Here is an 18,175-nt window from a genome sequence, read left to right as displayed (position 1 = left end):
CCAAGTCTTATGGGGAATGGTTGAAGGAGCTGGGTATGTTTAGCCTGGACAAGAGGAGACTAAGAGGAGATATGATAGTAAAAGATAAAGGTACCCCTGCCCATACGGGCCAGTCTTGCCAGACTCTAGGGTTGTGCGCTCATCTCACTCTATAGGCCGGGAGCCAGCGCTGTCCGCAGACGCTTCCGGGTCACGTGGCCAGCATGACAAGCTGCATCTGGTGAGCCAGCGCAGCACACGGAAAGCCATTTACCTTCCCGCTAGTAAGCGGTCCCTATTTATCTACTTGCACTCGGGGGTGCTTTCGAACTGCTAGGTTGGCAGGCGCTGGGACCGAGCAACGGGAGCGCACCCCGCCGCGGGGATTCGAACCGCCGACCTTTCGATCGGCAAGCCCTAGGCGCTGAGGCTTTTACCCACAGTGCCACCTGCATCCCCGGAGATATGATAGTCACCTTCAAATTTAAAAAGGGCTGCAAGGTTACAGGGAACCAGGCAGAGGGCCTTTTTGGTAGTGGCACCTGCCCTGTGGAACACCCTCCCATCAGATGTCAAGGAAATAAGCAACTATCCTACTTTTAAAAGCCATCTGAAGGTAGCCCTGTTTAGGGAAGTTTTTAATGTTTAATGCTGTATTGTGTTTTTAATATTTGATTGGGAGTTGCCCAGAGTGGCTGGGCAAACCCAACCAAATGGACAGGGTATAAATAAATTATTATTATTATTATTATTGCTTGTGCTCATTTGTTCTGCTTTCTTCCTCTGTTCTTTCTTAACTTTAATAAATCTCCATTTTGAAAACATGCCTTCCTTCTTTCATTATTTAAAAACTTGGAAACGTGTTTATTGCTTAATCTCTTTTAAATCATTTATAGTTACAAGGGGGAAGGGGAGGAATGGGAACTGGCATATTAGGTCCTCCTCCAGAAACATTAGCCATTGCCTTTCACCTCATGATAGCCTAAAGTCTGCAGCAGGAAACGTTTTCCCCCTTTGGAGGTTCATATTAAATGGGTATGTGTATCTTTTTGTGTGCGTAATAGCATTAAGTGGAGTTGCTGGAAGGGGCATGTGACAAGAGCTTTATGGTGGCAGCAAGACAATTCCTTTAAAAGTACAGTTTTCCTAAATACTCTCATAAACTTGCTCAAAGAAACCTAAGAATCATTCCAGAAGTTTGCCGAGAAATGCCAAGAAATGAACTCTACCTTTTCATACTTCTGAGGTGAAAATATAAGCCTCAGTTCTACTTTTAAGGAAATGTGGTCTGCATTTCTTGATCACCACAGATTTGGTTTCCCTAGTCAAGGCAATGGTTTTACCATGTGATAAATCAGGTAGTTTTCTTGGGGGGGAAACAGAACTAACTCTTCATTACCAGCATGTTATGCCCTCATAAAGTTCATAAACGATTTTATTCCAATAATAGAAGAAGAAGAAGAATCTCAGCATTCCCACTGGGTGAACAGACAAGAGGTCTCCCATCAGTTCTGACCTGACAACACTCTTGATCTCTCCTTGCTTTATCACAAGGGTTTATGAATGATAGCTGTGTCTCATGCACAGTGATACATAACAGTGTCCTTGACAATCAGATTGTTCATTTGTAGACAAAAACTGGAGCTGTCCTTGGAGGCTGTAAGCATCCCTGAATGGCATGGACATAGGTTTGTTAAGATTTCCAGTACCACACCAGCTTTTGCAGTACTTTCCCTGATTTCTGCCTTATCCAACTCATCCTGTAGTCAATTGTTTTTATTTTAACTGGCCACCAACACTTTAGGGAGCAGAAAAGCTTAGACATGCAGTTTGTAACTGAAGAAATCATTGTACAATGTTATGAAGGGTCCATTGCCATGTTTTACTGTGTCCTCAGGTACTTAGGCCTTTTGACCATTGCCAGCTTCATTATGGCATTCTTGACCCGCAAGTTACCAGACAGTTTTAATGAAGCCAAGTTCATCACCGTCAGCATGTGTGATTTTGCACCGTGTGTATCTCCTTTGTTCCAACCTACCTGATCACCCGAGGAAAATAGAAGAGAAGAAGAAGAGTTTGGATTTGATATCCTGCTTTATCACTACCCTAAGGAGTCTCAAAGTTGCTAAGAATCTCCTTTCCCTTCCTCCCCCACAACAAACACCCTGTGAGGTGAGTGAGGCTGAGAGACTTCAGAGAAGTGTGACTAGCCCAAGGTCACCCAGCAGCTGCATGTGGAGGAGCAGGGAATCAAACCCGGTCCACCAGATTACAAGTCCACTGCTCTTAACTACTACACCACACTGGCTCTCTCACACTGGTGGCTGTAGAGATCTTTTCCATCTTGGCTTCCAGTTCTGGTTTGCTGGGTTGCATCTTTTCCCCTAAATGCTACATCATTGTGGTAAGGCCTGAACTGAACAGCAGGGAACAACTAATAAGAAGAAAGTATTAAATGATATAATACATTCTATAATAATATTAGATGTATTAGGCATAGACTTTAGGAGCTTATGACTTACTAGAACATGGTGGTCCAATGTGTGGTGGTCTGGAAGTCTTTTTTTGGTGGCCCCAGGCAGGGTAGGGAACTTGACGTAACTTCCAGGTGTAGCGGCAGAAGCGTTGGGGATGAGGCCTGAGGGCTCTGACAGGGCTCCCACACTTCCTTCTCAAAGCCTAGCTCTAGGATTCTATCAGAGGCCTCACACATCCCTAAGGTGGGCTAAATTCCAATTAGAAGTCAGGAGATCCACCCCACCCCCTCTTTTTTTAAAGTAACTTTTGTTGCTGCATATAATATAATATGGGACAGCTGAGGAGCAATCTGGCCAAGAGAAGCCTTCTTATTGAGTTATAGAATTATCTTTGTGGAGCTTGATTTCCCTCTAGTACGCTTCAGACAACTTGAATAACTTCACCCCAATTACTTGATTCACTGACCTTCTAGGCTCATTGTTAGAGATATGGTGGATTTGTGCAATAGATTAATAGTTTGTCACCTTTCGGTTATCCTTAAAGTGCATCTTGTGATGTTTGGTCTGCTCTGTGAGGCTGTTAAAAACCACCACTGCAACTTTTTTTTCTTTAAATAAGCTTCATTATATCTTGGGATAAATAGAGGATGGTGGTTTTCCTATGACAAAACAGAACCATATCCTCATTACTACCATGTTCTGCTCTGATGAAGTTCATAGGCCATCTGCTTCCTGTCCATGCGGGAGATGGAAGAAGAAGAATCTCTGTATTATTTCTGGGTGAAAAGCTAAAAAGGCCCCTCTGTTCTGACAACAGTGTCTCTTGAGCTGCCTCACCAGACAATGCCTTCCAGAGTAGTTTCATCACAAGGGTTTTTGAATGATAGCTGGTACCCTTTCTTCCACTGTGTCTCTTGCACAGTAATACACAGCTGTGTCTTCAGGAGTCAGATTGTTCATCTGCAGATAAAAATTGGATCTGTCCTTGGAGGCGGTGAAGCGTCCTTGGATTGCAGGCAAATAGTAATTGGTTTCTGAAGGTTTCCAGTAATACACCAGCCACTGCAGTCCCTTCCCTGGTTTCTGCCTTATCCAATTCATCCCATAGTCAGTCAAAACAAATCCACTTGTAGCACATTGCAATCTGACTGATTCTCCAGGCCTTTTCAATTCTGAACCCACTTGAGTCAGAACAACCTGGGAACAGACCCCTGGAAAGGAGATTGAAAGGAGGGAATCATCTTAATCTACTTTGAGGTCTTTTGCAATCAATGGGTATATAAATGCTATGAAATAAATAAATAAAATCACCATAATGATAATAAGAAAACTTACTGGGCAAAATAGCTTCCCACACAGCAACAATAGACATCAAAAGGAGCCAAAATTGCATTTTCTTTTAGTATTTGAAAGATAACTCTAAAGGCAATTGCTTGTGATCTTCCTCTTGAAACAGGAGCCTTGTGGGTTGACCTACCAAATGCAGAGCAGAAAGAACAATGTTGTTTATAGAGGTGAACGACAGTTCTATTTGCATATCCCCAACATAAATACACAAACTAAGGGTTGCCTCAGAGTCATAATCTGGGTACTCAAAGTGTAGGCCAGTAGAGATTCTGATTTCTGTTTGTGTGATGTCCATAGTAACCAAGCAATTGACTTTGTGTTACTTTGACAGGACGAGGTATTTGATTGGTACATGTTATGATTTGGATGTGAAGTATAAGGTTGGAGACAGAAGAAGGAGAAAGAACTACACACAATCTTTGTTGCTGCTGAATGAATGAATGTATCTGGTTGTATAGTGAAAGCACTGAAAGATAATAGGCTAAGTTTGATGGAGGATATGTAAGGATGATACATTATTATGTACTTGTGTACTTAAAATCACAAAGTCAATTGCCCTCATTAGGTGATTAGTTTTGGTTGTGGAGTAATTAATATGCCTCTGTCTTCTGCCTTAGAGATCCATTCACACTTCATACCTTCTTTGACTCTGACCAGGTTGTTCCAGTGACCTTCTAGGCTTGTAATGATACATATTATGTACACCTGACATATAATAATATTTTGCCAATGACAATCATTATTAAGATGCACTTTGTGAGTTTGCTCTGTGTGGGTGTTAAAAACCAGCAGCACAATCTCTTTTTTCAACCACCACCACCACCTTAACTTTCTTTAATCTTCAGATAGAGGACAATGCCAAAAAAACAAAAGCATCTCTTCATTCATATTATGTCATGCTCTGGTGAAATTCGTAGGCCATCTGCTTCCTGTGTTATCCCATGTGGGAAATGGGAGAAAAAGAATCTCAGTGTTATTTATTGGTGAAAAGACAAAAAGTCCCCTCAATTCTGATGACAGTGGCTCTTGAGCTCCCCCACCAGACAATGCCTTCTAGAGTTGCTTCACTACAAGAGTTTTTGAACGATCACATATGTATCTTCTCCCACTGTGTCTCTCGCACAGTAATACACAGCAGTGTCTTCAGGAGTCAGATTGTTCATTTGCAGATAAAAATTGGAGCTGTCCTTGGAGGCGGTGAAGCGTCCTTGGATGGCAGGCAAATAGTAATTGGTTCGTGAAGGTTTCCAGTAGCTCACCAGCCATTCCAGTCCCTTCCCTGGTTTCTGCCTTATCCAGCTCATATACCGGTCATTCAGGGCAAACCTACTGGTGGCGCATTTCAGTCTGACCGACTCTCCAGGTCTCTTCAGTTCTGAACCCAGTTGTGTCAGAACAACACTTTGTGAATATAAACCTGCAAAGGAAATGTGAAAAATGGAAACAGCAGCAGTTAGGATCAGATAAATTAAATTGCTTCATTCATCGTAAAGATCAATATGTAAGATATTGTTTATAATTACAGCCAAGGAAAACATTTTTTTTCCAGATTTAAAAAGGAGGAAAATACCTTCCCACGTTGTAATGAGAATCATCAAATGAAGCCAAAGTGTCATTATTTTTAAGCGTTTGGGAGATATTATAAAAGTGATTTCTTGATATTTTCCTGATATGGGGAGATGAAGGTTGATTCACCTAGTGTTGTTTGACTGGAGCAAGGCTGATTTATAGAAGTGTCTGCTACCACTATTTGCATATTTCTCCATAGGGCAGAAACATTCAGCTTTATAAGAATCTGCCTTATTATGAATCAGACCATTTGTCCATCTACCTGAGTACTGTATACAGTAAATGTCAGCAGCTATCTGGATTTTAGGCAGGGGTCCCAGCCCTACATAGAGATGCTGAGCTTGGAACTGGACACCATCTGAATACAAGGGCTGTACTCTATCACTGAGTTATGGCCTTTCACATTCAAGAGTCTCCTCTGAATTATAATTTTAGGTGCTCAAGATGTATATCAAGATATCCTGTTAAATCATGTCTGCACTCTTTTAACGTTTTGACCTTTTTATGTTTGACCTTTTGGCAGGAGAGGTGACATGTTTCTTGAAAGATGTTTAAACCAATAAAAACCGCATGGTTTGCTCTTTATAACATTGCAATTTCCTTGCAAGTATGGTGTGTCCTGGGCCCATTATTTTTCAACATCTTTAAAAAAGACTTGGATAGAGGAACTGAGGGGATACTAATGAAATTTTCAGATGACACTGAACTGGGAGGGGTACCTAATGGTACCTAATGCCTCTTAGGGATTAACAAATCCATCTATTTCTCTCAGGTTCTCATTTTTCCAAACATTATTTGGTATTATTACTACCTTTGTTTCTTCTTCTTCTTCTTCTTCTTCTTCTTCTTCTTCTTCTTCTTCTTCTTCTTCTTCTTCTTCTTCTATTAAACAGGTTCTCATTAAATATTGTTGGCATTTTGGTGTGAATTTCTCACAATTACACTTCATATACATGATATTAGGTCCAATCGAAATGTTTCATCCACCTTAATTTACCCTCATGCAGGGAGTCCATAGGTGTTTGAAAACCCTTCTGAATATTGTGGGTCTGGGGAGTGGACATTTGGTTGTCGAAGGTGAAAGTATAGGGTCTAACACATATTTTCAATTAGGGGAAGCCAGTATGGTGCCCCCCCATATGCTTTTAGACTACAATTATCATCACTCCCAGCCAGCATAGTCAATTTCCAGGGATGATGGGAGCTGTAGTCCAGCAATCCCCAGAATAGTTTAACAATCAATCCCTCTTCCTAGGGAACTATGGAAATTGCAGTTCTGAAATAAGTTAGGCTCTCCAAAGAACTCTCAGCGTCTTCAGCAAACTACAGTTCCCAGACTTATTGATGGGAAGCTATGAATGTTAAAGGTGGGATCGTATTGCTTTAAATGTATAGTTCAGAAGGCACAATGGAGCTTCTTTTAGGTGGGTAGGGATGGAATTCAATATGTTGCCTCAATTTGTTATTTTTTTACTATATATTGAGTACGTTCAATGAATGCAAATTACATTTCCTCAACTCTGGTAGCGTTATGGCTGAGATGGTCTACTTAAAATCAGGTTTCACAAGAGGTGCCGTGTCCATCAGTCATGGGCAGATGAGAAATGGGATCCTCCTTAATGAGGGTCCTGGTTGCAATTGTTGGCCAATTGGTGCCAAAGAAGGACAGAACTTTTTTTATGTATGCTACAAGAGCAGCAAGAATACTTATTGCAAAGTATTGGAAGACACAAGATCTACCCACGTTGGAAGAATGGCAGATGAAGGTGATGGACTATATAGGATTGGCAGAAATGACTGGCAGAATCCGAGACCAGGGAGAAGAGTCGGTGGAAGAAGATTGGAAGAAATTTAAAGACTATCTACAGAAATATTGTAAAATTAATGAATGTTAGAATGATGTTGGATTGAAATTAAGTGGTTTCCAGCTGTAATGCTTTAAGAGAATATGAAAAAAGGATTATAAATAGGTAATAATATAATGGTAAGGATTTGCTGAACCAACAATTTGTGGTGGAATACAAAAAAGGGAGGTATGAGGAGGTCCGGGAAACAAGTTAAAGGAAAATAAGCAATTGAAAATTTATGTGTTTTTAATTATTTTTATTCTGTATTTTTGTTATTTATCTGTTTTCTCTTCTTTTTCACTTTATTGTAATACTTTAAAAAATCTTAATAAATATCTTATAAAAAAAAAGAAATGGGATCCTCCTTAATGAGGGTCCTGGTTGCATGCAGGCCCCTAAGGCACCCCTGCTGGGAGAGTTGTTGCTGGGCGTGGCCCAAGCCTTAACCATTAGGCCTCGGGATCATGCCAGGCTGTTTGGGCCAATTGGGGCAGTTGGTGCGATTCCTGGGGCCTATAAAAGCGGCAGTGTGACATAACTGGGGGCACTTGCTTCGTGCTGCCAAACACCTGCCTCCCCTTCCTAATTTTAGGCAGTGCTGGTTTGGCCTTGCTTTGGATTGGGTCACCTGTTTTGGAACAGGGGCTGGGTAGGAATTTTTTCCATTTGGCAGATTGGCTGTAGCCACTTGCTTTGCTTACCCCTTTAGCAATCGTCACAACTTTGTAAGATTTGGCGGTTAGGCATTGGCTTATTGAAATGTGGGTGTAAAGGTGGTTTTCCCCTTCCCAGTAACACTCCAGCACAATCAGGATGATATTTACAGTTTTTATTACTTATATACAAGAACAGCTACAGTTCGGAATTACGCTTCCAAACCCGTTGAGTAAGAGTCAGGGAGTGGCTTCCTACAATTCCCGTGCCAACAAAGTAGGCTTGGGAATCACGTGAGACTTCTTTAATCCTTATGTTTCACTTCCCTCCTTGTCTGTGCTGATTTGAAAGCCCCCTCCCTTCCTGAGTCTGAGTTTCCTTCCCAAGCCTCTGGATGGTTGCATCCCTGAGCCCCTGCTCTCCCTGGCTACTCTCTGCCCTCTCTTCCTCTTCCTCTGTCTCTGGGTTCTCCAGCATCTCAGAGCCCCTGTTCTCTGTGACTGCTCTGCCCCCTGTCCTGCCTCCCGCATCATCTCCCTGTCTTCCTCTTTTGTCCATTGCTCCTCAGAATCCTCCCTGGCAGTGGGGGAGGGGAGGTGCGGCCATCACCTGCCCCTCCATGAATGGAGTATTCTGGTAAAGGAATCTGGGGGTCCTGGATCTCATCTGATGTCCGCTTGAGGGGCTAGGGCCATGCCAGGACCACAGGGTGAGCTTCGGTCGGTCATCATCGATGTTGCTTCCTCCTTTGGTGTTTACCCTTTCAGACTACCAGCCAGAAAGGCAGGAGTCAGTTATAGTCTGTTGCCAATGCCTAAGCCAACACCGCTCAGTTTGCTGTAATCAGTAAAGTTGTGGCCTAAATTTTGCCCAATAACTTAAACTAAAATTACATGCCAGTGTGAAGTTATTTTCAGGGGATGGGCTTGGGGGCCTCGAAGCACAGCGTGCAGCACATTAAGATTCACCTTTTTCTTTTAAGTGTCAGAGCTGTAATGGCTCATTCACTCATGCGTGCCAAACATTAATGGTTATTTTCATTTATTACCTGCTATTCACCTCAAGGTCCCAGGGCATGTCCCAACAATTTAAAATAGCAGCATTAAAATCCAGTTTGAAACAAATAACTATTTAACTATTTTTTAAAAAAATTACCCTGTATTGAATGGGGTAGGACTAGATGACCCTTGTCGTCCCTTCCAACTCTACAAGCCTGTGATTCTATAAGAAGAATAGAGTAGGTCTTAAATGCATGTGTCTTGAGTGTTAGAGGACAAGGTAAAGAGGTGCATCTTTGGCACATGATGAAAAGTGTATAATGAAGGTGCCAGACACATGTCTGTGTAAAGACATTTTCACAGTTTAGGGGATGCCACAAAGAATACCATCTCCCAGGCCATCCCTCCCCGCAAAAAATAAAAACAAAAATTGGGGAGCTACCAAAATGGCCACCTCTGCCAATGTTAACAAATGAGAGGGTCTGTTGTGGTATGTTCTCAATATTCATGTGTGAAATTGTGGTAATATAGTCCCTTTAAGATTAGTGTGCAAGTCGTATGAGAATTTGTTAGGATTCCTGGAATACTGAGCCTAAACACAGATGCCTCTTATTAAGGCCTCAGGGCCAGTGTCAGATAGTAATCAAAGACACGTACTGTATTTTTCGTCCCATAGGACGCTCCGTCCCATAGGACGCACCTAGTTTTTTGGGGGGGAAATAAAGGAAAAAATTTTTCCCGTTATTTCCCCCCAAAAAAGCAGGTCGGAGAAACCGAACCAGGTCGAGGAACAGCGGGATGGCAGCGCTGCGCCTCCCTGCTGTCCCCCGAGCTTGTGGGGCTGGCCAATGTCTGCTATCCGCAGCATGGGGAGCCCTGCGGCGAACTCCTGCAGGGCTCCCCACACTGCGGATGTCTGTCCGGCGCGCGGGGCGCTCTGCTTCAGGGCGCCCCGCCCACCGGGCGGTAGGCTGCTATCCGCAGCGTGGGGAGCCCTGCGGGGAACTCCTGCAGGACTCCCCACACTGCAGATGTCTGTCCGGCGCGCGGGGCGCTCTGCTTCAGGGTGCCCCACGCGCCGGGCGGCAGGCTGCTATCCGCAGCGTGGGGAGCCCTGCGGGGAACTCCTGCAGGACTCCCCATGCTGCGGATGTATGCCCGGCACGCAGGGCGCTCTGCTTCAGGGCGCCCTGCCCGCCGGGCGGCAGGCTACTATCCGCAGCGTGGGGAGCTCTGCGGGGAACTCCTGCAGGGCTCCCCACGCTGCGGATGTGTTCCCGAAGCGCCGGGCGCTCTGCTTTCAGGGCGCCCAACACTCCTGGAAGTAGGCTACTATCCGCAGCCTAGACATCCCTGCGGGACCTCCTTCAGGGCTGCCTAGGCTGCGGATGTCTTCCTGAAGCCTGGAGAGTGAGAGGGGTCGATGCGCACCGACCCCTCTCGCTCTCCAAGCTTCAGCGAAAGCCTGCATTCGCCCCATAGGACGCACCCAGATTTCCCCTTCATTTTTGGAAGGGAAAAAGTGCGTCCTATAGGGCGAAAAATACGGTAATTGGAGAAGGTGCTGATTTCATTGGGTGGAAGGGGTGAACAGCCATAGTCAATGTTTTCTTAAAACCTTGGTTGGGGTGAGCATACAGAAATCTTCACATGGACGGTCACCTGTTTAGACTTCAGAGGGTATTGCTTTGTTGCTCAGCCTGCTAAGATTTATGCGTAAGTGTTCCTGTAGGCTAGGTAGATAAGATAGTTTCGTTATTTTTTAGCCTCTTAATTTGTGTAATTGTTTGAAGCTTTTCCTTTTACAGAGCTTTGTTTTTAATAAAGTTTCTTGTGTATTTTAATGGAAATCGGTCTCGCTTGAGTTTCCAATCTAGACTGCACTTTTCGAAGAGGGTCATTCATCACAGAAATAGCCTAAAGATGATGGATTGCTTTTAAAAAGTGAAAAGCAAAAAGTCTGCAGCAAACGCCTTCCTCTTTTTGTACAGTTCTCCTTTGCTTTGTCTCACTGTGGTCTTCGGGCACAGTAATATGTGGCTGTGTCTGCAGCTGTCAGGGACCTCAGCTCAAGGTAATACTCATTGCTGGAGGCATCTGCAGAGAGTGTGATCCGTCCTTGAAGAGATGGGGCATAGTCTATTCGCCATTTAGAGTCATACCAATCTATTTCTCCAAGCCATTCCAGTCCTTTCCCTGGAGATTGGCGGATCCAGGCCCACAAGTTGCTGCTAACAGAATCACCACTAATAGTGCAGGTTAGCCTGAAGGATCCTCCAGGCGTTGCTGTTCTTGGCCCAGATTCCATGAGCTGAACACTGGAGTGAACATCTAAAGTCAATGACAAGGGATTTTTGTTAATGACCGACATTCAATTCCAGTACATTTCATTCTTCACATTTACCTGGTAGATACTCACACAGTGGAGCTGTTAATAAGGAAAGAAAAAGAAAGGGGAGCTTCATGGTGTGTAATAAGAGAAACAGTTTCCTCTGATGTGGTGATTGTTAGTCTACAGCCAACTGTAAAAAAATATGGTGTGTTTAGGTACTTAAAAGGAAATTTATTAATGCAGTGGATTTGCATGTGATTTTCATCATGCCCAAGATGCCGGTTTAAAAGAAACACCCCTCCCAAGGGTTTGAGAGATACTAGTAGTTTTCTCAAAAGAATCGGGCAGCATCAGCAAGCCAGTGCTTTTGAGTTCTCCCCCATCCCCAATTTTATGCAATGTTTTGTGCTTTTAATTTTTGTAAGTCAGTTGAAGACATCTACCAAGCCATGTGATTAATGGTAATAGTCAGTGCTTTTTTGGGAGGAGGGGTACGCAGGGGTACGCAGACCCCTAAATGTATTGTGAATCTAAGTTTGGCCTCATTGAAGGGCAGTATTTCAACATGAACAAGAAACATTTTTTTACAATTTTTTTTTTAGAAAAAAATGTACTGGTAATATTCCTGCTTAGAGTAGACTCATGGAAATGAATAAGCCCAAGTTAGACATGTCCATTAACTTCATAGGATCTACATTGAGTAAGATTATTGTTAGGTCATACAACCAGTTATTTACAATGACAGCATTGTTGTTGTTGTTTTGCCATTGCCTGTTCAGCAGTGAAAACATTGGAGGACCTTTTATGGACTGTCAATCTCTTCCTGCAACCTTCATCCCTGAATCACAGCTGTCAACTTTTCCCTTTTCTTGCGAGGAATCCTATTCGGAATAAGGGAATTTCCCTTAAAAAAAGGAAAACGTTGACAGCTATGCCATGAATGCCCCAGACAGGCCATCATTCTGAAGAATTCTGAGGGAAGGGGAAATGACAGCTGCCACAAAAGCCATGACTACCATTTATTTCCTCACAATTTTGTTTATATTTCCCCCCCTGAAATTTATTGAATCTTTCACCATACAATATAGCAAAAAACAAACTAAATAAAAAATAAAAAAGAGAAAGGAAGAGAAAAGAAAGTGCAAAGTCCTCTCTCAAAGGTAAATCTTAATCCTTGTCTCACACAGAAGGGAGTGGACCCTGCCAGCTCACACCTGGGAGCTTCCCTTTCTTCTCCCAGCCTCCCACCCTGGGAGATCTTCCCTTCCCTGTCTCTCACACAGGGTCCTTCGCCAGCTACCCATCATCTTCATGTGCTTACAGTTTTCCCAGTATCCCAGAGTACTGGACACCAAAAGAAACAAAACAGAAGGATTTATTTACAATTAAGCAGTATATAAACTTATTACTTTGCATTCAATTTTTTAAATAAAAAAATTGTTTTTTCTAAATTTATTGGTATCAGTAATGCAAAGCTTGAAGTCAAACAAAGTCTGAGACATCTGTCACAAACTGACCTGGATCTTCTTATGATCCACAGTGGATCATACACAGTGCTAACTAATAATTTCAAAATCACAAACTGCTACATTTCTCTTGACTGTTTTGAGAGCAGAAGGATTCTGGACTTGTCTGAACCTTGGCCTGATCCATCAGCTGGGCTCTTCTTATATTTTCGTTGTCTCTTCATGGGAAATGCAGGACAACATGGAACACACTGACATCTATCCCACAGTTCAAAATGTTATTCTGTGGATGTTATTCCAATGAGCTTCAAATCCTCATCCCTCTTTTTAGAAATTAGATGGTGATGACATCCCACATTATTATATATTCTCCAGCTGAACTCTGCTGGGCTACATACATCTGTGCTATATGCATTTGTTTGTGGTTTGCCTCCTGTTTTTGCTGTGTGTCTACTTCCCCCTTTCCATGAACAGAAAAAGTACAATCAAGAAGACTGAAGATTTTGTCCACTGACTGCTAGCTTTTCAGTCACTGTGTCTCTAGCACAGTAGTACAAGCCTGAATCTTCCACCTTCAAACCACTCATCTGCAAGTAGAGTGTGCTGATGGAATTATCCCTGGAGATAGTAAATCGACCCTTAACTGAGTCAGCATAGTGTGTAGTAGTGGTAGCAATATAGGCAATCCATTCCAATCCCTTTCCAGGAGCCTGTCGCACCCAGTTCATTGCATAGCTGCTGAAGGTGAACCCAGAGGTTCGGCAGATGAGGCGGAGGGACTCTCCTGGTCTTTTTACGTCCCCTCCAGATTCTTCCAGTTGAATCTCTGATTGGACATCTAGAAAGAAAGAGATGTTATAAATTCTGCTTCAAATTAATAATATCTGAACCTGTAGCCCTCTAGTCGTTGTTGGACTCCCATCACCCCCAGTCAGGAATGCCAGAATTATGGGAGTTGTAGCAGACAAATGACACCTGAAGGGTCACAGGTTCCCTGTCCGTGCATTAGCCCCTAGAGCATATTGATCTTTTGCATGCTAACTGCATCTAATGGATAATTACCTCTGATGGCTGCTGAAAATAAAACAAAATAAATCAACAGAAGCATTTCTCCCTGGTGATGTTTTGAAACAAATTAAGAAGAAACTTGACACTGGCTTAACAGGGTTGTGAATCTCTATGCATGTATCTCTTATAGGCAGGGAAGGTGTGTGACTGATTTATAGAGGAAGCTAGCTCACATTTACATAAAGCTCAGGATAAAAGAGCAACACAGCCTCTCCACTTTTCATGATTGAGGAGAGATGATTGGCCATCGCTTGCTGTTTCCATGAGATGGCACAGGGCAGTAATGATTATTTCCATGTATATGATTGAAAATCAGGTTTAGGTTAAAATTTACTTGGAATAAAAGCGCATTAGGTCTGCACTGGAATAATCTATCTCTATATCTGGCTTGAATGGCTTTCAGGTAAATTTAACCTGGTCAGTCCAACACAGACCAAGATGCCTGAAATGGAAGAAACAGGAAAAAGATATGGGATGGATCTTTACACATGACCCCTGGAAAGATGACATACAAGCAGGTCAATAGGCACAGGACCTTGTTCTGGTTCCCATTTCTTGATGAAGAGGTTTTCTCAATGTATACACTAATTCCACTTTAGTCTATTGCTCCTGGCGCAGGTGTGAAGGGGAGCAGTGGAGAGGTTTGGACCTTGGGAAGCCAGGCTCTTGGATAGAGATGAGGAACCTCAGGTCCAGGGGTCAAATATGGCATGCCAAGCTTCTTTGTCTCATGCACTCTTCCCATGCCAACGCATCCTTTCCCTGGGCAGTGCCCCTCCCAGGCCTTCTTTTACATCTCCATTGAGTTTCTTTGTCTGGATGGATTGTGTTTTGCTATGTGGCATGCAGGACCTTGTCATTTCTAGGTCTGGCCCATCAGCCAGATCCACAGGATGCTCTACCACTTGGGATAACATGGGAATATTCTGTGTGATATATTTGGAGAATCTTTATTCAAAAGAATAGCAAAAGAACAGCAGGAATGTTGCATTGTGTATTCCATGAGTGGTTTGAAAAATGGAGAAGCTGAAAGAGGATCCTGTTTGGGGCTGGTGCACACAAAAAACCCATGCAAGGCTGACCCCTCATTTTCTTAGAGGAATCTGCTCAGTGTGGGTGCATCTCTCAAACAATACATGGCAGTGTCTTCAGCCTTCAGGGAGTTGAGTTGCAAGAACACTTGATTTCTGGCAATGTCTCTTGTGATGCTGATCCGATTTTGGAAAGTGTTGTTATTATATGTCTTCCCATTACCCTGGATGAGTCCAACCCACTTCCATCCCTTCCCTGGTGACTGACTGATCCAATGTACACCAAAGCTGTCTACAGAAAATCCAGACACTGTACAGGTCAGCAGTAGAGTCTCTCCAGTTTGTTTCATTCCACCACCTGCTACTGCATAAGACTGTGGTGAGATACCTGCATGACAGGAAAGAATATATAGACAGTTAAAAATGCATATGAGTAATAGGTAGCACATCATCAAGATTGTCATCTGCACAGAAGAAGAAATTAACCCTTTCTACATGCAGGGGTGCTCATTGAGATACTTATCAAGAGCTTCAGTTTCATGATTCTGATAGATGGTATTAACTCCTATCACTGGAAGAACCTTGAGTTGCATCAAACAGGCCACACCATACAATCATTTGCATTATGCCATGAGTACTACTCTTATAAGAGACTTGAAAAATGCAAACCTCCTCCCCACACCACTGAATCATCCAAAGAATTGCTTTGTAAAAAAAGATGTAGGAGGAAATGTCACTGGACATAGTTTCCGTGGCTCCCTGAACCCTGAACCAACAGCTTAAAAATTAGGCACAATTGCAACATATACTTTAAATAGCATTATTGTTATTGATACACTGGCTCTATGTTTTTATGCAAATTCATTGGAATGGGTAAGTTTAATGTAATGTGATCTTGCCAGTCTTGCTATTAATAGTGTCTGCTGCCTCTAGGTCAGGAGTGAGGAACTGCAGGCCCAGGGGCAAATGTGGCCCTCGAAACCTCTCCATCTAGCCTTTAGGACTGTTCCCAGGACACCTTCCTCACCATGCCTTTTCCTAACTTGTACATGGACATTTGACAATAAATAGTTAATTCCTTACTCTAGACATTCCTTGCCTGACAATGCCAGGATGGGGAAATCAAATGAACCTTATCCAATAGCTGAAGTGGGATTCAAAGCTCAATGTGGAGGGGAAAGGGTGGGTGCAGACCCCTGGAGACTCCAGAGAGTAGCAGCTGTCATTTCTTCCCAAGGGGTGGGAGACCAGCAGTCCCTCCTATTCACCAAGAGGCCACTGTAGAGGCGATATTCATGTTGGAGGGGCGGTGGCTGCCAGTTGCCAAGGAAGAGCCAGATCCAGTCCACCAAGGAGTCTGTCTCAGCCACAGATGTCACTGTGGCGGCAACAGCAGGTGATGCATTCCTTGAAGGCAGGATCTGTAGCCCCTGTTGATCCAACATACAGAGGCAGTGACCTCACCTTTGCCTCCTAGATGGGCCAACCCTGGCAGGTTGTATCCCTATGGGAATAAATTAAGTGAAGATACAGAAATGAAACCATTATTTATGCTGTGGAATGAGAATGCACTTTGCATGTCCACAAGAGCTTGCTAGGAGGCAACTAAAACTGGGAGAACCCTACTGATTTCTTTGCTCCCAGGGCATGGAGGTTAGGATAATGCGTTTGTGGGCTAGGATAAGGGGTTTCTGCCGCCTTTGGGATTGGATTGGGAACTAATGTAGAGAGACTGCAAAAGTATGTATTTACTTGTGGCTTTTGAGCCTAGGATAAGGAGATTCTGCCACTTTTGTGGATAGATGGGGAACCAAGGTAGAGAGACTTGATATGTATTTATTTGCTTGTGGTTTATTCAGCACAATCATTTGAAATGAAAGCTCTTCAGTGCCACCTGCAGTCTTTTAATTTAACACACAAAGGTTTTTGTCTGAGCTCGAATTCAACTTCCACCACTGTGTCTCTGGCACAGTAATAGACGGCAGTGTCTTCTGGCTTCAGGCTGTTCATTTGAAGATAAAGGTTGGTGCTGTCCTTGGAGGCAGTGAAACGCCCCTGGATGGTTGGGGAGTAGTTATTGCTGGATGGGGTATAATAGGAAACCAGCCATTCCAGCCCTTTCCCTGGAGACTGCCGGACCCACTGCATGTAATAGCTGCTAAGATCAAAACCTTTTGTGGCACAGGTTAACCTCACAGATTCTCCAGGCTTTTTCATTTCTGGGCCTGACTGAGTGAGGACAATCTGTGAACTGGCCCCTGCAGAGAGAAGAGACATGCTGCTTAACTGTGTGCAGTTTAAAACAAACACATAAAAACAAGGATGTCAAGTGTGACCCAATGTGGAAATAACTCCCCACACCACTAGTACATATGATAAAGATACAAAAGAATTGACTTACATGGTAATGTACTTATAATCATGATGAAATGTAAGATCCACAACATTTTAAAATTTATAATGGGAGAGTTGAAGACCCAAAGAAATTACTGAAGCAGATCCACGGAGCCTTGATTCAGTCTGAGGGATCTGGTGTTTACCTTTAAAGATGAAATGAAAGTTTTCGGTTTTGCATATTTTGGGTGGGACTGGAAACATCTGATATAAAAGAGATGAGCTGTACTGGACCTCAACTTCAGTATTTTCTGGTTCAGTTGAAATTTCCCCTGCTGGACCTAGGAAAGGGCCTTGGGCCAGGAGAACTGGTCTCCAAATCCTGGCTTATTCATGTTGTGACTTTCCTGCTGATGGTTTATTTTCCCCTCCATTTACATCATCACCTCACGGCATGAGTCCTCTGAGTTGACTCACAAAGCACACCATAAATAAACACAAAGAAAGCAAATCATTATTATACATAAAAAATTGATAGCAATTTAATTTAAAATGAAAACACCTATTGAAATGCAAATCTGAGCAGTTAAGGTTATAAAATGTATGTTATTTATAATTTCTGCTTGCATATGGTACCTATTAATGGGATGGCAACCCCATAACTGGGGCATCAATACCAGAAAAAGGCCATCTCTCTTTTGCTTGTGCATTTCACTTCATTTGTTGGAGAATAAACTAGTGGTTTGAGAAGCTGATTCCTTCTCACTTCAATCTCACTGACACGGCATCATAAGTCTATTGTGTTCTATTGTATTCCAATTCACCCATTCATTTTGTTCCACTATATGTATTAAGGACACAATTTGGGCACGCACACCCCCACGATAAAACACAAACTTCTCAGATCTGAGAATTCAATTCCAATCCATAAGCAAGTATCCTGAGTATATGAAAATCATATTCAGTTAGGGAGCAAGATTGTCTCCTTATGTCTCAATGAAAATTTCAAACAGGCACTTATAGTCTCTTTTGACTGAAAAACAGCTCAGGAATGGAAGGAATGTGAGAAGAAA

The sequence above is a fragment of the Podarcis raffonei genome, chromosome 13 (genome assembly GCF_027172205.1).
Source record: "Podarcis raffonei isolate rPodRaf1 chromosome 13, rPodRaf1.pri, whole genome shotgun sequence".
NCBI classification, from domain to species: domain Eukaryota; kingdom Metazoa; phylum Chordata; class Lepidosauria; order Squamata; family Lacertidae; genus Podarcis; species Podarcis raffonei.
The sequence above is the reverse complement of the archived record's forward strand: the minus strand, read 5'-3'. Positions refer to the sequence as shown.